The sequence below is a fragment of the Propithecus coquereli genome, unplaced genomic scaffold, assembly GCF_000956105.1.
Source record: "Propithecus coquereli isolate 6110/MARCELLA unplaced genomic scaffold, Pcoq_1.0 Scaffold143, whole genome shotgun sequence".
NCBI classification, from domain to species: domain Eukaryota; kingdom Metazoa; phylum Chordata; class Mammalia; order Primates; family Indriidae; genus Propithecus; species Propithecus coquereli.
Genome location: NW_012138636.1, coordinates 3,799,063 through 3,815,246, shown reverse-complemented (window position 1 = coordinate 3,815,246; position 16,184 = coordinate 3,799,063).

Here is a 16,184-nt window from a genome sequence, read left to right as displayed (position 1 = left end):
AGGAATTGGTTGGAGCTGAATTGTGGCTGCCTCTTAGAAGGGGCCTGTGCTCTCCAGCCCACCCCAGATTCTATCCCTCGCTTCGTTCTCTTGTGCTACCTGTGGGCCCCAGACGCAGTGGAGTTTGTGGCCGCTGCTGTTCTCTCCCCACCTCCCTGTTGGTGGAGCCACAGTTCTGATCAATTTGGAAATGGTTCACTTATCGTTGTGCCACTTCTTAAAAACAGGAATTGGAGATCATGCAGTTATGAATGTCCTTAGAGGCCTAGAAATGCATCAAGCACAGATATGGCACACAGCAGCCACTTGGCAAACATCCGTTAAATGAGTGAATCTAGGAATAGAACTCCTGAGTGCCTGGGGACTCAGGGTCATTTGTTTGGCTGGAAGAGGAAACATTATAGGGCAGTTTGGGAATATTAATGACATTCTGTAAATATATGAAGAGCCTGGATGACAGCTAGCAATTTTTCCATTTCCGTGAAATACAGGATTTTATTTTTATTCTGTCATGGAGTACCTTGGCCGCTTTATTCCAATGCCCTTTTGCAGTCATTAAACTCTGGTGACCTTATAACATTTCAATAAATTTTCTTCTTCTCATCTAAGCAAAAAGTCCTTTTGGGTTAATTTGGGTCTGACAGTCTCTCCACCCTGTTACTGTTTGTTCCTCCCAGTGTGGGCTGTGAAACAGGGACCTTTGGTGTCAACCATGAACGCTTGCTTTGTTGATAACTGCCCTGCAATGCAAAATATAAGTCACTAATGGTTCTATCGCTGTGGTTAGGAATAGGGCTGCACAGACTGACTGAGTTTGAATCCTGGCTATTTATTCATCATGGGGCCCTAAGCAAGTTCTATCACATTTATGTGTCTTAATTTTCTCACCTGCAAAGTAGGTATGTATCCTCGTAGTACCTAGATCATAGCATTGTGAGAACAGTGCCTGACACACTCTCAGTGAATGACAGCTGCTATTCTGGTAGTGCTAGTGCTAACAGAAGTGATGTGTGTCTTAAGTTATAAAAATGTAACCTCTAAGACTTTTTTGGGATTTAGTTTTCTCTCTTATTTTCCTAGCTTTATTCAGGTATAATTGACAAATAAAACTGTATATATTTAAAGTGTACTAGTTTTCTCTTACATGCATTTATTACTTTGAGAATTAGTCTTTTCGTCACCAGACTGTAAAAATATTGGGTACCTTTTTCCTGCTTAATGTTTGATTGAGTTTGATCTGGGAAAACAAGAACTTTTCAGGTGTGCATGCAAGAGGCCCACTGCTTTCCTGGTTATGAAAGACAGATGGGGCCTGTTTGAGGGAAGGTGATTGTCTTCCTGTGGTAGTTACTGTTGTATCAAAATCCGACACTCTCTCACCCCTGATTCCTGCTGGAAAACAGGCTCTGGTTTCTGCATGAGCTCCTTGTGCTCAGAGGCCAGCTTTGGAATGTGGCGTGATGTCACCGCTGATCGGCCCCGGGCTTCTGGGTTTCATCTGTGTTATTGGAATACTTCAATTTATCTGTTTTCCACAGAGGATTACAGCACTCTTCAGGAGTTTGGAAAGTTCTGCAATGAAAGCATACTTCAGGGGTAAGACGTGCCTATCCCAAACTTACCAGCAGTCCTCGCAGGGTCAACAGTGTATGCTAACCTTATGGAGACTTTGTTTTTTTCCAAGCCATCAAACCACAGGATTTTAAAGCTGGCTTTATTACCACCATCCCCTCTAATCCACCCCCTTACTTACTTTGGGCAGAAACTTGATTTCAGGGGCAGTGTTGTAAATGTTTATGTTGGGCCTTTGCTTGACACTCACTTAAAGATTCCTTTCGGGTCTCTACCAAGAAACAGTGAATCCTATCAGAGTTCCTTCCCAAAGTGGCTTTCGTACTCCATGTGACATGAATACCACTGAAACAAAAGCCTGCCATTAAAAAAAAAAAAAAAATGCCTTGTAAATTATAAGAGGAAATAGATGCAGTATGGCCATTAAAACGCGGAAGAGGAGGAAAAACGTCTTCCAGAGTCAGAATTGAATGTTTCGCGGCCAGCCATGTCTGTGACCGTGGCAAGTTCTTACCTCTCAGTTTCGTCCTTTGTGAATCAAGAATCATGTGAGAGCGCCCCTTACGGTGGTGGGTAGGGTCACTGCTGAGCCAGCCCATAGTGAGCACTCCATCGATATGCTACCATTATTACTGTTTTCATGCCTGACTCTAAACTGAACCCAGAAGAAAATTCTACTTATTCCAATTATGAGATCTTGTGTTTTCAAAGCATTTTCTAAATACTTTTTGCCTGATAGAAATATTGTATTTATCTCTTCGTGATTATATGTCATTTCAAATTTTATTGACCACCATATCTTTAGTTAATAAATACTCACAGATGGAGTAATTCGGTCACCAATATGAATAATGTTATTCACTTTTAACTCCCAGGAGACCGTGAACTGCTTGAGCTGGTCATTTCATCAGTCATCGCTTATTTACTGAGCATCTAGTATGTGCCAGGCAGGAATGGGTTCTGGGGATACTGCTGGCAGTAAGGAAAGCCCCTGCCCTCAGTGAGCTTGCACTCTAGTGGCAACAGCACTTCTTACTCATATGTGTGTCTCTCTCACACTGCATAGTACCGACGTACAGAGCTCAATAAATGCGGGGTTGCTTTGGGCGAACTGAGTACAGCTTAACTGAAATGGAAGTCCAATGTGCTCTCTTTGGAAATGTTTATTTAAGAAAAAAAATAAGATTTTTTCCATGAAAAAACTACCTTGTCTTCTTGTTGGGTTTTTTTCCTTTTTTTTTTTCTTTTGGAGGCAGGGTCTTGCTCTGTTGCCCAGGCTAGAGTGTAGTGGCATCATCATAACTCACTGCAACCTCAAACTTCCAGGCTCAAGCAATCCTCCTGCCTCAGCCTCCCAAGTAGCTAGGACTACAGGCATGTACCATGATACCTGGCTAATTTTTATATATTTTGTAGAGACAGGGTCTCACTCTTGCTCAGACTGGTCTCAAACTCCTGGCCTCAAGGTTTTCTCCCACTTTGGCCTTCCAAAGTGTGAGGATTACAGGTGTGAGCCACCGTGCCCAGCCTCTGTCTTTATGTTTTATTTATTAGCAATCTCCACCAGTCTGATTGGATAGAAAAGTAGATCCAGCTGATTACTATTTTGTTGCTGTCTGAGGTCGATGCCATTGGCCCTGCCATACAGATGAGGAACCTAAGGCAGAGAGGTTAGGAAACTTTCCCAAGAACACCCAGCAGAGAGGTAGCAGAGACAGGATTCAAGCCCAGGGTTGCCAGCCCAAAGCTGCTGTATATGGGAATAAGAATGTGTCCCTTCTCTACCCGACTGATATTCTTGGGTCGGTCTTGCAGGAGTCAAGACCCTCTTACTCGAAGCTGCCCTGGGGCAGGTGGGACAGATCAGAGACTGGATGGTGAAGTGTGGTCCCTCTTGTGCCACTTTTGTGTTCAGCTCTCCTCAGGCTGGGACACACTGGCGTGAGAGGAGTCAGCATGGCCTGGGATTCCCTCAGGGCTCCGTGGTTTCAGCTCCAGGGCAGGTTTTGAGTTACAACAGAGAGCTGCTCTTCTCCTGTAGAAAATGAAAAGCCTTCTCAGTCTCAGAGTCCATCCGGTAAGATGCAGAAATTTTGTCTAGGTGCAGTTAGAAATAATACACTTTGGTTTTCTTTCTTCAACAGCTTTTATCCCACACAGAATTCCAGGATATCTGTGACAGGGTGGTGACACCTAGAGGCTCTGTGGTTGCTTAAAGACTTGTTGGTCTCTGCCTTCTACCGTCTCCCTCAAAACCCCGAAATACTGTGCTAGCTCTGTTATTCGTTGAGAAGTATGTGACTCAGTATTCTTTCAGCTGTCAGATATGGCATATGTCACTTCTTGGCAGAAGCTTTTAAGAGCCAGCGCATCACTCACTCTGTCCCCTTCTCCTTATGGTGGCGATCACTGAAGTGTGTGTCAAGACGGAGCCCTCATCACTTAGGTCCCTGAGTGACTTCAGTGAGCAGAGCGCCCCTGCTGAGCTATGCTGGACATTGAGTGTGAGGGGAAAGTTTTGTTGCATTAACTCACTGAGGTTTTGGCATTTTCCTATAACATAATCTAGCCTATTCTGACTAATCTGCATCCTGCAGGTTCATATACAAGGGAAAACAAAAGGTATTTCTATTTGGTTGCCCAAATAAGAGTCCTGGTATTTTAAGAGACATGTTCTTGCTCTGTTGCCCCAGGCAGTCTCACCAAGTTACCCAGGCTGGTCTCAAACTTCTGGCCTCAAGCAATCCTCCTGCCTCAGCCTGCCAAAATGCTGGGATTACAAGTATGATCCACTGTGCCCAGACCCTAGTGTTAACTCTGAATAGCTATGGTTAGATGACATTCCCATCCCTGAACCAATCCTGTGGCCTAGGGATGCAGTGTTCTGATTGGCCAGGCTAAGGTCACCTCTTCACCCTTAAGCCAGTGGGGAAATCAGCGCCCCCAGTGCTCATGGACAGAGTGAGAGAGGTGTAGGTTCCCAAAAGAAATAGAGAAATCAGAAAAATGGAGGATGAATGCTGGGCAGATCAGAACAAAATATGTCCTCCATACTATAAGAAATAATGAAGAATTTCTTCAGCACTTTTAGGCTGTTTAGGAGACAATGTTAGGAAATAAATAAATTTTATATGTATGTATCTATATGAACATACACATATGTGCATATACATGCACATACTAGAAGCATGTATTGATTAGAAAAACATACACACATGCATATACATATGAAATCATGCCTACCATTCTAATCTAACCCCTTATGGTTCTTCTTTACCTTTGCTCATTCCATCTTTATATTTCACTTTTTTCCACAGCGAGAGCCCTGATTCTCAGCAGTATCAGCACATTTACTCTGCCTAACCCTAGAGCACACACATAAAAAGAAAAGGTAGCATCAGAATTGCTGGACTCATACCATTAACAAATAAGAAGCCTACTAAAAATAGTTCAATATTTACTTCCAGGTTTTTTTCCTATACTGAGGGTATTTATGAAAGTATTTTAAGTTACTTGGATCAGTTCCTCCCTAGCCTGTTCCTCCCACACCCAACCCCCAATGTGGTTCTGTTATTCAGTTGGGATTCAGTTGGGATCATTAATTTATTTCTGTTTGCATTCAACTTTAGGGTTTGCTCCTATGCTTATTGATGTAATTGTATTTTTGGGGTATATCAAACATTAACATTATTCCAAATTTAAAACTACACAAAAAGGTATACCCAGAAATGTCACTCTGTCCTTTCCAACCTGTGTTCCTCCTACCTCATCCCTTTCTAGGTAACCAATTTCATTGGTTTCTGATTTATTCTTCCTGTGTTTCCTTTTGCAACAATAAGAAGGAGAATTTATGGCTTCTTATTTCCCTCTTTTTCTTACATAAAAAGTACCATACTGTATGTACTGGGTTTTCTTTTTTTACCATGCTTTTTAAAATTAACAATGTATCCTGAAAATTATTGTATATCAGTTTATAGAGAGCTTTCTTATTCTTTATTATATCTGCCTAGTACCTCATTGTGTGAATGCATCATAGTTAATTCAACTATATCCTATATTTGGAAATTTAGGTAATTTCCCATATTTGGGATCACAAATGGTGATACAATGAATAACCTTGTGTATGCATTGGAGGTATACGATTGGAGTAAATTTCTAGCTGCGTCATTGTAGTCATGATATACTGGATAAAGGTTAATGCATATGGTTTAATTAGATACTGCAGAATTCCCCTACACAGGGATTATACCCTCTGCCTTCCTGTAAGTCACGTTTGAGGGGGCCTGTTTTCGTTCAGCCTTGCCAACAGACTTATTATCAGACTTTTAATTTTTTCATCAAACTGATGGGTGAGAAATGGTGTTCAATGTAATTTTAATATGAATTTCTCTTTTAAGTGAAGTACACGTTTTCATATTTTAACGTAATTTTACATGTGTTATGTGAATTTTTTATTCATGTCTTTTGCCCATTTTTCTATAGTATTTTTGATCTCCTTTTCTTCAAATTTAAAAAGTTCTCTATAAATTAGGGACATTAGTTCTTTATGAAAAATTTGCAAATAATTTCTTCTACTTTGTTTTATGACTTTGCTTATGCTATTTTTGCTGTTCAGTTTTTTTAGATTCAGATATACCAATCTTTTTTTTAAAATTGTGTCTGGATTTGAGTCACAGTTAGAAAGCCTTTTCAACCTTCAGATGATAGAGGAATTATGAGGAATTTGCCCATTAAAATTAATTGTATAGTTTTCTTTTTTAAATATCTGATCACTTTGAAGTTTATGCCTATGGGTGGCATAAGGAATAGATCAAAATTTGTCTTTTTCCCAGTGGTTATCCGGTTGTCCCAACACCGTTTATTAAAAGGTTCATCTTTGCCCCAGCATTTTGAGTTACACCTGTATGATACACTAATTTTCATCTGTGGTCAAATCTCTTTCTGGACTTGCTGTTCTGTTTATTGGTTTGTGTGTCTGTTCATGCTCGATGACCACACTGTGTTAGTTGTAGCGACTTTGCAGTAGGTTTAAATATCTGGGGTAGTTATTCCTCTCACAGTTCTTCCTTTTCATTGTTTTCCTTGATATCCTTTGGTTGTTTTTTCTTTTTTTTCCTTTTTATTAATGCCCAGCTTGCCAGAGACAAGTTGGTTATTTTTTCATATCAATTTTAGTGTGTAGTAAAGTCAATTTTTTATTTCCAAGAAAAGAAAAGCTTATTGGATTTTTTATTGGGATTTCACAAAACTGAGTTAGTGAGCACAAACATCTTTTGATGATGTTGAGACATCCTAACCAAGAACCAGGAAAGTCTTTCCATGTGTTCAAGTCTATATTTGTGTTTTATTAAAGTATTTTTATATAGGTTTGAAACTTTTAAAGTTTATTCCTACATATTATCTCTTTTTCCATTGTTATTACAAATGGGGTTTTCTCTACCATTGTATCTTTTAACTTCAACCAGTGTTTTCTTAAATTTCTCCTTTAAAAGCACTGTGTACTACATTTTTTTTCCATTTCAAACAACTATCTCAGCAGTGCCAGACTGTGGGCTGTGCATTGAAGATAGTTCTTCCATGAGTAACTTCCTCTGTATCAGTAGATAAGTTTAAAACTTCACACATGTACTGTGAACTAGAATCTACTGGAAGCTGTCACTATCTAGAATTTAAAAGATCAACTATTATCAAATGAGAATATCATTCTGGAGACTTACGCTCTTTGGATTGGTGCAACAGGAATGTTGTAACAGGGGTCAAAGGGAGGAACAGGACCAGAGAGAGGCCCCCAATCTCCTTATCGGCGCACCAGCATTTGGAAATTCACTAGTTTCTTGTACAGCACAGGAGTGACTAGTACAGACCTGTAAAGTCACTCGTCCTCAGTTTCTACAGGCCAATCCCTGTTATAACGCCTGAGCAGTGAAGTGTGTTAAATATTTTACCATACAGAAAGTATTGGTAGTTTCTTCCCGGTCCATGGAAGCTGCAGTGTTTCACCGTAATCTTTTGTGTTTGACATTTTTCTGTCTCCACTGAGGCATTGGAAGTTGTGCCAGAAGTAGAATCTGTCTTTTTTATCCTTAATCTCACAGCTGTGGGTTTGCATGATTCATTCTGAAACTTAGTTTGGGGGTCGTGGTGATTATTTATGCAAAAGTTCTAAGTATTTGCATAGTCATGAGATTTTAATGGAAACCTACAAACCAGTTTTTACAATTTTCTTTTAACATCGGTATATCTTACCCTCACTGGAAAAGATAGAGACTGAAATATACTTAAAAATAAAGCAAATTTTCAGGACCCAAAATAATGCTGAAATAAAACCAGAAATTCGTTTTCTATTATCTCTTGACACTTGCTAGGTTTGGGCTGATTCCATAAGGAGCTTTGCGCACATGTTCATACATTCCTCGTTTAAATCCTATTCTCACAGGATGCTGTGACAGGATACCTACAAAAGCATCTTTTTTAATAATAAGAACTTGTAATGTAGTCCTAACGATCTTTCAACACCTAATTTAATGAAGGTAATTAAATTTTGCTGTCCAGCATGGACAGCAAATGGTTATTATGGCTACTTAACCACATTAAGAAACTATTTTTCTCCCTTTGCCCACACATACACTCATGCATGTGTGCACATTTGTTTTTTGTTTGTATAATTTATTTAGTATTTCGTAACTATGATAGTATTTCTGATTCTTAATGACCTCAGTACCATCACCAGGAATGCTAATATTTTTAAAACATAATAAATAATAATAATAGGTAATACTTGTACATTTCTGTGCCAGGCACTATTTCAAACAATGTGTTTATTCTTCATAGAAGCCCTAATAAGTAGTTGCTATTATTATCCTGCATTGAGTAGACGAGGAAACCGAGGCAAGAATAATAACTTGGCCAAGCTCACGCAGGTAATGAGTATTGGTAATTTAATTCCTGAGCTACAAGTCAAGGAGAGAGAGGCCTTAGAAAAAACAACCCTGCTGACAACTTGATCTCGGATTTCTAGACTACAGAATTGTGAGAAAGTAAATTTCTGCCGTTTAAGCCATCCAGTCTGTGGTACGTGTTTCAGCAGCCCTAGCAAACTAATATAAACTACAAACTTGAATAAACCAGAGAGGATGGGATGTAACGCACAATGAAGAGATTAACTTTCTTTAAGAGGAAAGCTACTCTATGTAACAATCCCGCTTACAAATAAGGAAATCGAGGCTCAAAAGGGTTATGTGGCTTGTCTAAGGTTATACCCCTACTAATGCTGAAATTGGTCTTAAACCTACATCTTTCTAACTCTAAGGCTGTTTCTTCCCCACCCCCAAGTGTATAAATAATCTATTTAAAAATATGAAAGGTAATTTTAATTCATCAAAGGCTGAGACTGTGTCATTCTGTCTCTGTATTTACACTTCTAGCACAAGGCCTGATATATTGTATTCTGTAAATATTTGTTGAATGAAATGAAACACAAGTTTGGGGTGTAGTTTACACAGTATGTCATATGACAATTCCTAATATAGCTTTGATTCAGTGAGATCACTTTGCAGGTATAACATTCTGTTGTAATTTTGATGTCTCCTTTTCTACCACATTTGCCTAAAACCTACGGTGATACTGATTTTGACTCCGGAAGAGTTCTATTTCTTTAATTGTTTAATCATCACATCTTTTAAGAGTTTTGCTCTCTAGCAAAATATAAACTTAAAGAATTATTTTTAAGGGAAAAGCTATAAGTTATAAATGGAAAATAAACATGACCTCAGGTGTCTTCATAGTGAAGATGTGATATTGCTGAAGTGGATTTCACAGTGCCATACTCCATAGCCCTACACTTCAGAGTGCATCTCTTCTCCCAGAAATCTTCAGGCCTGCCTGTGTTATATCACCCATCACCTAAGCAGTTTTTATGAAAGTTGTAGGCACAGCACTCAGGGGGGACTTTAGGTGTTCTGGATTTGAATTGTTGAAGGTTGAATTAAATTGACATTTTATGGAACAGTAAGTCATAATTAACTTTTATTTAACAAGATTTATGTGGATATCCCTAGATGATCACACTACTATTTTATAAGGTATTTTCCAGAGTCTAGACTACTGGAAAACCATCAGTCAATATACACTCAAATGATATTCTTAGTTTTTTATATCCCGAATCTCCTGTTAATAATCACTTTGGGACTTATATTACCACCCTAGTGCAGTGTTTGCCAGAGTTCTTCTTTTAGCTATTTTCCTCTTTTCCCTGGATGCTGATAGTTAATTCTTTATCCCTAGTGGAAGCCAGCTCTCTGCTATCTTAGAAAACTTACAGCATTATTCCCTACTGTTAAGAGCATCTCTTTTAACTTGGTATCTCTCAACTCTCTTCTCTTTCCTTTAAATCAGTGGTCCCCAACCTTTTTGGTATCAGAGACTAGTTTCATGGAAGAAAATTTTTCCATGGACAGTGTGGGGGGGGCGGGAAGGGAGGCGGTGCTCAGGCAGTGACGCAAGCAATGGGGCGTGGCTATAACTACAGATGAAGCTTTGCTGGCTCCCTCCCTCGCCCACCGCTCGCCACCTGCTGTGTGCCCCACACCCCTTCTTATGTTTCATGGAATACAATTTTCCACTGATTTGGGGGGGGGGCAGGGGGGGGCCCAGCTCTGTGGCCCAGGGCTTTGGGACCGCAGCTTTAAATAACCATCAAAGACACAAAGTTTCCTTTCTGGAGGCATGGATTTTTAAGCTTTACAAATGTGGAAGATTTTTCTCTCATCCTTGAATGACTATAGTAGCATGATATCACATGAGATGGTATAGCACCTTTGCATAATTACCCTCCAAAAATAAATAGCATGCAAAGCAGTCATGAGCCTGTGGTCTTAGCGTCCCAGGATGGATCTGTGATAGGGTATGCAGCGGTGAAGGCTCGAGGTTCAGTGGTTAGGCGCGCCTGTGTTTGAGTTACTGATTCCTGGACCTAGGCAAGTTCCCGTACCTGAACTTCAGTTGTCTCCTCTGTAGAAGGGGAATAAGTATAGTGCTCATCCCATAGGGTTGGTGTGAAGATCAAAGGAGACGGTGCATGTAAAGCTCTGAATCGATGCTTGCCACACTTCAGTGCTCCATGATTATTAAATATTAGGTTCTATTTGTAAGTTGCATGAGGGCAGGGCTCTGGTTTGTTTTGTTTATGACTTCATCCTCAGTACCTACGAAGGTACCCTTTGTAGGTTCACAGATATTTGTTGAATAAATGAATGGTTATGAAAAACTGTGTTATAGAATCCCATTGCCATAGTCTGTATTCTTCCTTCATCCCGAGTCACGTGCAGTAGATATTTTCATTCAAGCTCATTTCTTTCCTATCTGGATCTCATAACCCTTTCTTGTACCTTCTTTTTACGCATTTATTTAGCCAGCACTGAAGTTCTAAGAATACAGAGTTAAGACTTAATCTCTGCCCTCGAGGAGCTTCTGCCTGATGAGGAAAACAAGTAAAGAGACAAGTTGCCTCCTGAAGAAGTGTCACCTCCTGGTCACCTTTCATTCTTCATTCTATCTCTTTTGGCACTTTCAGTGAGTTCAATATGCGCATTTTCTAAAAATTGTTGCCATGTATGGTTTAAATTCAACAGAAAGCCCAACTGTTTGTGGGAAGATGTTTGTTGTGAGTTTCTTATTTTTTGTTTTGTTGCCAAAAATAGTTTTCACTTGTCATCTTCTTTTTGACTGGTGTCCAGCGGAACTGCAGATACAGAGCAACAGATGGTTGGGAAGAGAGTTTCGCAATGTCCCTTGGGACTGGTGTAATCCCACTTGCCACCCAGACATCACAGTTTCTGACAAACTTTCAAAGCTTATCCAGCTTGTTTTCCATTGCAAAACTATACAGTGCTTGGAAGTCACCATAGCATATGTTATGATTACCAAGGCAAAGTTCTGGCTGTTGTAGCTCTCTGTAGAAAAAGCAAATATGTCATACATATTGGCACAGATGTCTTTAAAATCAATTTACTTTTAATGGTTGAGCATGTTTTGAAATGCTGCAGGGGAAATATGTTTGTATAACTCCACATCATTAGAAATCATGGCAAGCAATGGTGTTCTGTGAATTAATAATACTCGTATTTAGTGCAGATGGAGATTCCAAAATTAATTTTAAAATATGGAAATTCTACAGACAGATAGACCATCTAGAAATGGCCCTAACTTCTATCCCTTGGCAAGAAATCGGTCAGATTTATTTTGATGGCTTTTCAAGCAATTTTTTCCTAACTTGTATAGAAAAAAAATCTTTTGTCTCATAACAAAATTAATTGGCGTCTTCTGACTATGAAATATTTAATTTGCCCAATTCCTAGATATTTGTCTCTTGTATAACTATAGAATTAAACAGAGAAATTTTTACTTTTGCACTAAAGGAATTGTAAGGTAGTGCCCTCATGAACTAATCGCCTGCTGAAGGCTCCATTTCTTACAACCAGCACATTGGAAATTAGGATCTCAACATATGAATTTTGGGGAACACAAACATTTGATCTATAACATCCTACCTCTGGTCTCCAAAACTGACAGTCTTCCCACATGTAAAAGACATTCATTACATTCCAGCAGCCCCAAAAGTCTTAACACATTCCAAGATCAACCCTAAAATCTGAAATCTAAAGTTTCATCTAAATCAGATATAAGCGAGACTCAAGGCATGATTCATCCTGAGGCAAATTGCTCTCCAGCCGTTGAGTCTGTGAAACCAAATGGGTTACATGCTTCCAAGATACAATGGTGGGACAGACATAGAATAGACATTTCTATTCCAAAAGAGAGAAATAGGAAAGAAGAGAGGGATAACAGATCTGACATGAGTCCAAACTACAAGGCAAGCTCCATGAGATCTTAAGGCTTGAGAAAAATCCTCTTTGGTTTAATGCTCCTTCCAGGTCCCCTGGGGCGGGGGTCCTCTCCTGTAGCTCTGTCAGGCTGGGTTTGGGCCCCCCAGGCTTCAGGAGACCCTGCCCCCCATGGCTTTGGACAGCTTTGCTGTCACAATTTTGGGTGTTTGCCATCTGGCTCGTTATAAGTGAGGTGATGAGACCACAGAGCAGACCTCATGATCTCTGAATCACCCTTGGGGTCATTCTGCCATTGTCTTAGAGGATCATTTCCTGGCTTCTGTTGAGATGGCTGTCCCATACTAATCTCTGCTTCAAATGGTGGCTTGGCCACACCCATTGTGTTCTCTTGTTTTGCAATATGAATAGGCTGAGAATTTTCTAAATCTTTATGTTCTACTTTTTTTATGCTTAACAATTCTATCTTCAAAAAATCATTTCTCTCTTTTCTCATTTTACTATAAGCAGTCAGAAGGAGCCAAGCCTCACTGTCAACTCTTTGCTTAGAAATAGCTTCAGTTAAATATCCAGTTTCGGCCGGGCGCGGTGGCTCACGCCTATAATCCTAGCACTCTGGGAGGCCGAGGCGGGCGGATTGTTTGAGCTCAGGAGTTCGAGACCAGCCTGAGCAAGAGCGAGACTCCATCTCTACTAAAAATAGAAAGAAATTAATCGGACAACTAAAAATACATAGAAAAAATTAGCCGGGCATGGTGGCGCATGCCTGTAGTCCCAGCTACTCGGGAGGCTGAGGCAGAAGGATGGCTCGAGCCCAGGAGTTTGAGGTTGCTGTGAGCTAGGCTGATGCCACGGCACTCACTCTAGCCCGGGCAAAAGAGTGAGACTCTGTCTCAAAAAAAAAAAAAAAAAAAAATCCAGTTTCATTGTCCGCAAGTTGTACCTTCCACAAAACACTAGAACGTTGAACACAATTCAGTCAAGTTCTTTACCACTTTATAACAAGGATGACCTTTCCTCCAATTTCTAATAACACATTCCTCGTTTCCATCTGAGACCTCATCAGAATGGCTCTTGCCATCCGTATGTCTACCAACATTCTGTTTGTGATTACTTAGATATTCTCTAAGAAGTTTGAGGCTTTCTCTACAGCTCTTCTCTTTTCTTTCTGAGCCATCACCAGAATCACCTTTAAAATTTTGTTCATGGCAATCTAGCCATTTTCTAGCATCCACCTCAAAACTGTTACAGCCTCTATCACTTACCCAGTTCCAAAGCTGCTCCCACATTTTTAGGTATTTGTTACAGTAGCATCCCACTCCTGGTACCAAAATCTGTATTAGTCAGGGTTCTCCAGAGAAGTAGAACTAATAGGATATATATTGAGAGAGAGATAGACAGACAGAGATTTATTATAAGGGATTGGATCATGCAGTTATAGAGGCTGAGGAATCCCACAATCTGTTACCTGTAAGCTGGAGGACCAGGAAAGCCAGTGGTATAATTCCAGTCCAAACCTGAAGGCCTGAGAACCAGCGGAGTCAATGGTTTAAGTCCCTGTCTGAGTCTGAAGGCCTGAGAACCGGGAGCACTGATGTCTGTGGGCAGGGGGATGTGGATGTCTCAGCTGAAGCAGTAGAGCAAATTTGGTCTTCTGCCTTTTGTTCTGTTCAGGACCTCAGTGAATTAGATTATGGCTGCCCTCATTGGTGAGGGTGATTTTCTTTACTCAGTCTACCAATTCAATGCTAATCTCTTCTGCAAAAAGACACAGACACAAACCTAGAAATAATGTTTTACCAGCTCTCTGGGCATCCCTTAGCCAGTCAGGTTGACACATAGAATTAACCAACCGTTCTCCAAAGAAGATGACCAGTTAAAGTAAGCCCATGAAAAGATGTTCAGCTTCATTATCCACTAGGGAAATGCAAATCAAAACCACAATGAGATACCACTTCACACCCAGTAGGATGGCCATAATAATAATTTTAAAAGGGCAATAACAAGTATCGATGAGGATGTAGAGAAATTGGAACCTTCAAACATTGCTGGTGGGAATGTAAAATAGTCCAGCCACCTTGGAAAATGGTTTGGCAGTTCTTTAGAAAGTTGAACGTAGAGTTACCATATAACCCAGCAGTTCCACTCCTATACCCAAGAAAACTGAGGATGTATGTTCATACCAAAACTTGTATCTGAATGTTCACAGCAGTATTATTCATAATAGCTCATAATTAGAAATAACCCGAATGTTTATCAGCAGATGAATGGTTTAACAAAATATGCTATATCCATGTAATATTCAGTCATGAAAATAGAATCAGTACTAATAAATGCTACAGCATGGACGAACCTTGAAAATGTTATGCTAAATGAAAAAAGCCAGACACAAAAGGCCACTTATTTTATGATTCCATTTATATGAATTGTCCAAAACAGTCAAATCTATAGAGACAGAAAGAAGATTAGTGGTTGCCAGAGCATTGGGATGGGAAGAGGAGGGTGGGGAGGCAGGGAAGAAGGGAGGGAGATAGGGAATGACTACCAATGGGTCTGGGTTTCTTTAAGGGGAGATTTAAATGTTCTGGAATTAGATGGTGGTGACAGTTGTACAATCTTGTGAATATGATAAAATCCATTGAATTGCACACTTTAAAGTGATGAATTTTATAGTATGTGAATTATGTCTCAATCTTTAAAAATCATCTCAGAAAATTTATAAAAATCAATGAACAAATTAAAAGTCATCCTGATATAGCAATGTAATAATCATCCAGAGTTCTTATTTTCCCTCTAAGTTCTTATAAAAGGTAAAATTGCTTAAGAATGTGAGTTGTTTATAACAACAAATATTCCTCCCAGGATATAAAAGATAGATTATACAGAAGTCATCTAGACTTTGTTCACCCACACACTGAGATAATTGCCTGAAATTCTGCTTCATGTGTGCTCAAGAGTAGATTTAATCATGTGTTGCATTTATGGGATATTAGGAGGTAGATTGTAGTTTGCAATAAGTAATTGAAATAATGTACTGGATAATACATGAAGCTGGAATTATCACATACTTAATGTATTTCATCTACTCTAAGACGTACAATTTTTTTTCAAATTTTAACATTTTGGGGATGTATTTTACAATTGATGTGTTTGGGTTTGATGAGATATGGCAGTATTGTATTGTGTGTGGTTGCTTTAAATGCCTTTCTTGAGTGGTTAGCCATACAAAATTAACCTTACTATTCCCTAAATGGCTATTTATATGAAAATATCATTGCCAGTAGACCCCCAGTGATATGTTTATTTGAGGTTTTAAAACCTGGTTGTTGACATATCTCCTAATTACATAAAATGTAGTTCTCAGGGGTTAAATGAAGGCTTCCCACACACCCTCCCTGTCTTTTAGTATTATGAGTATTAAGATTAATTGCCTTGCTTTATTTCTTTATGGGCCAGAGAAAGAAAGGTCTATCAAGGTACCTGCTTATTCCCTTCTGTCCCTTTGGGTCATTTAAGGGAGAAAGCTGATCTTTGAAATAATCAGGCATTTTAAAAATCCTGTTTATACATAGGTTATTTTCATTTGAAACTTTTAGTATAAAGTCTTCGATGTTTATATTATAGAGTATAATTTAATAGTTTTTATTGCAATACCATATTCTCATTATACCAAAATATCCTATAATACAACAAAATTAAATTTTTGCTTAGGTATCTCCTCTAAGGCTTTTTGAACCCAGAAGGTCTTAGATTTCTGAGTGGAGATTGGGA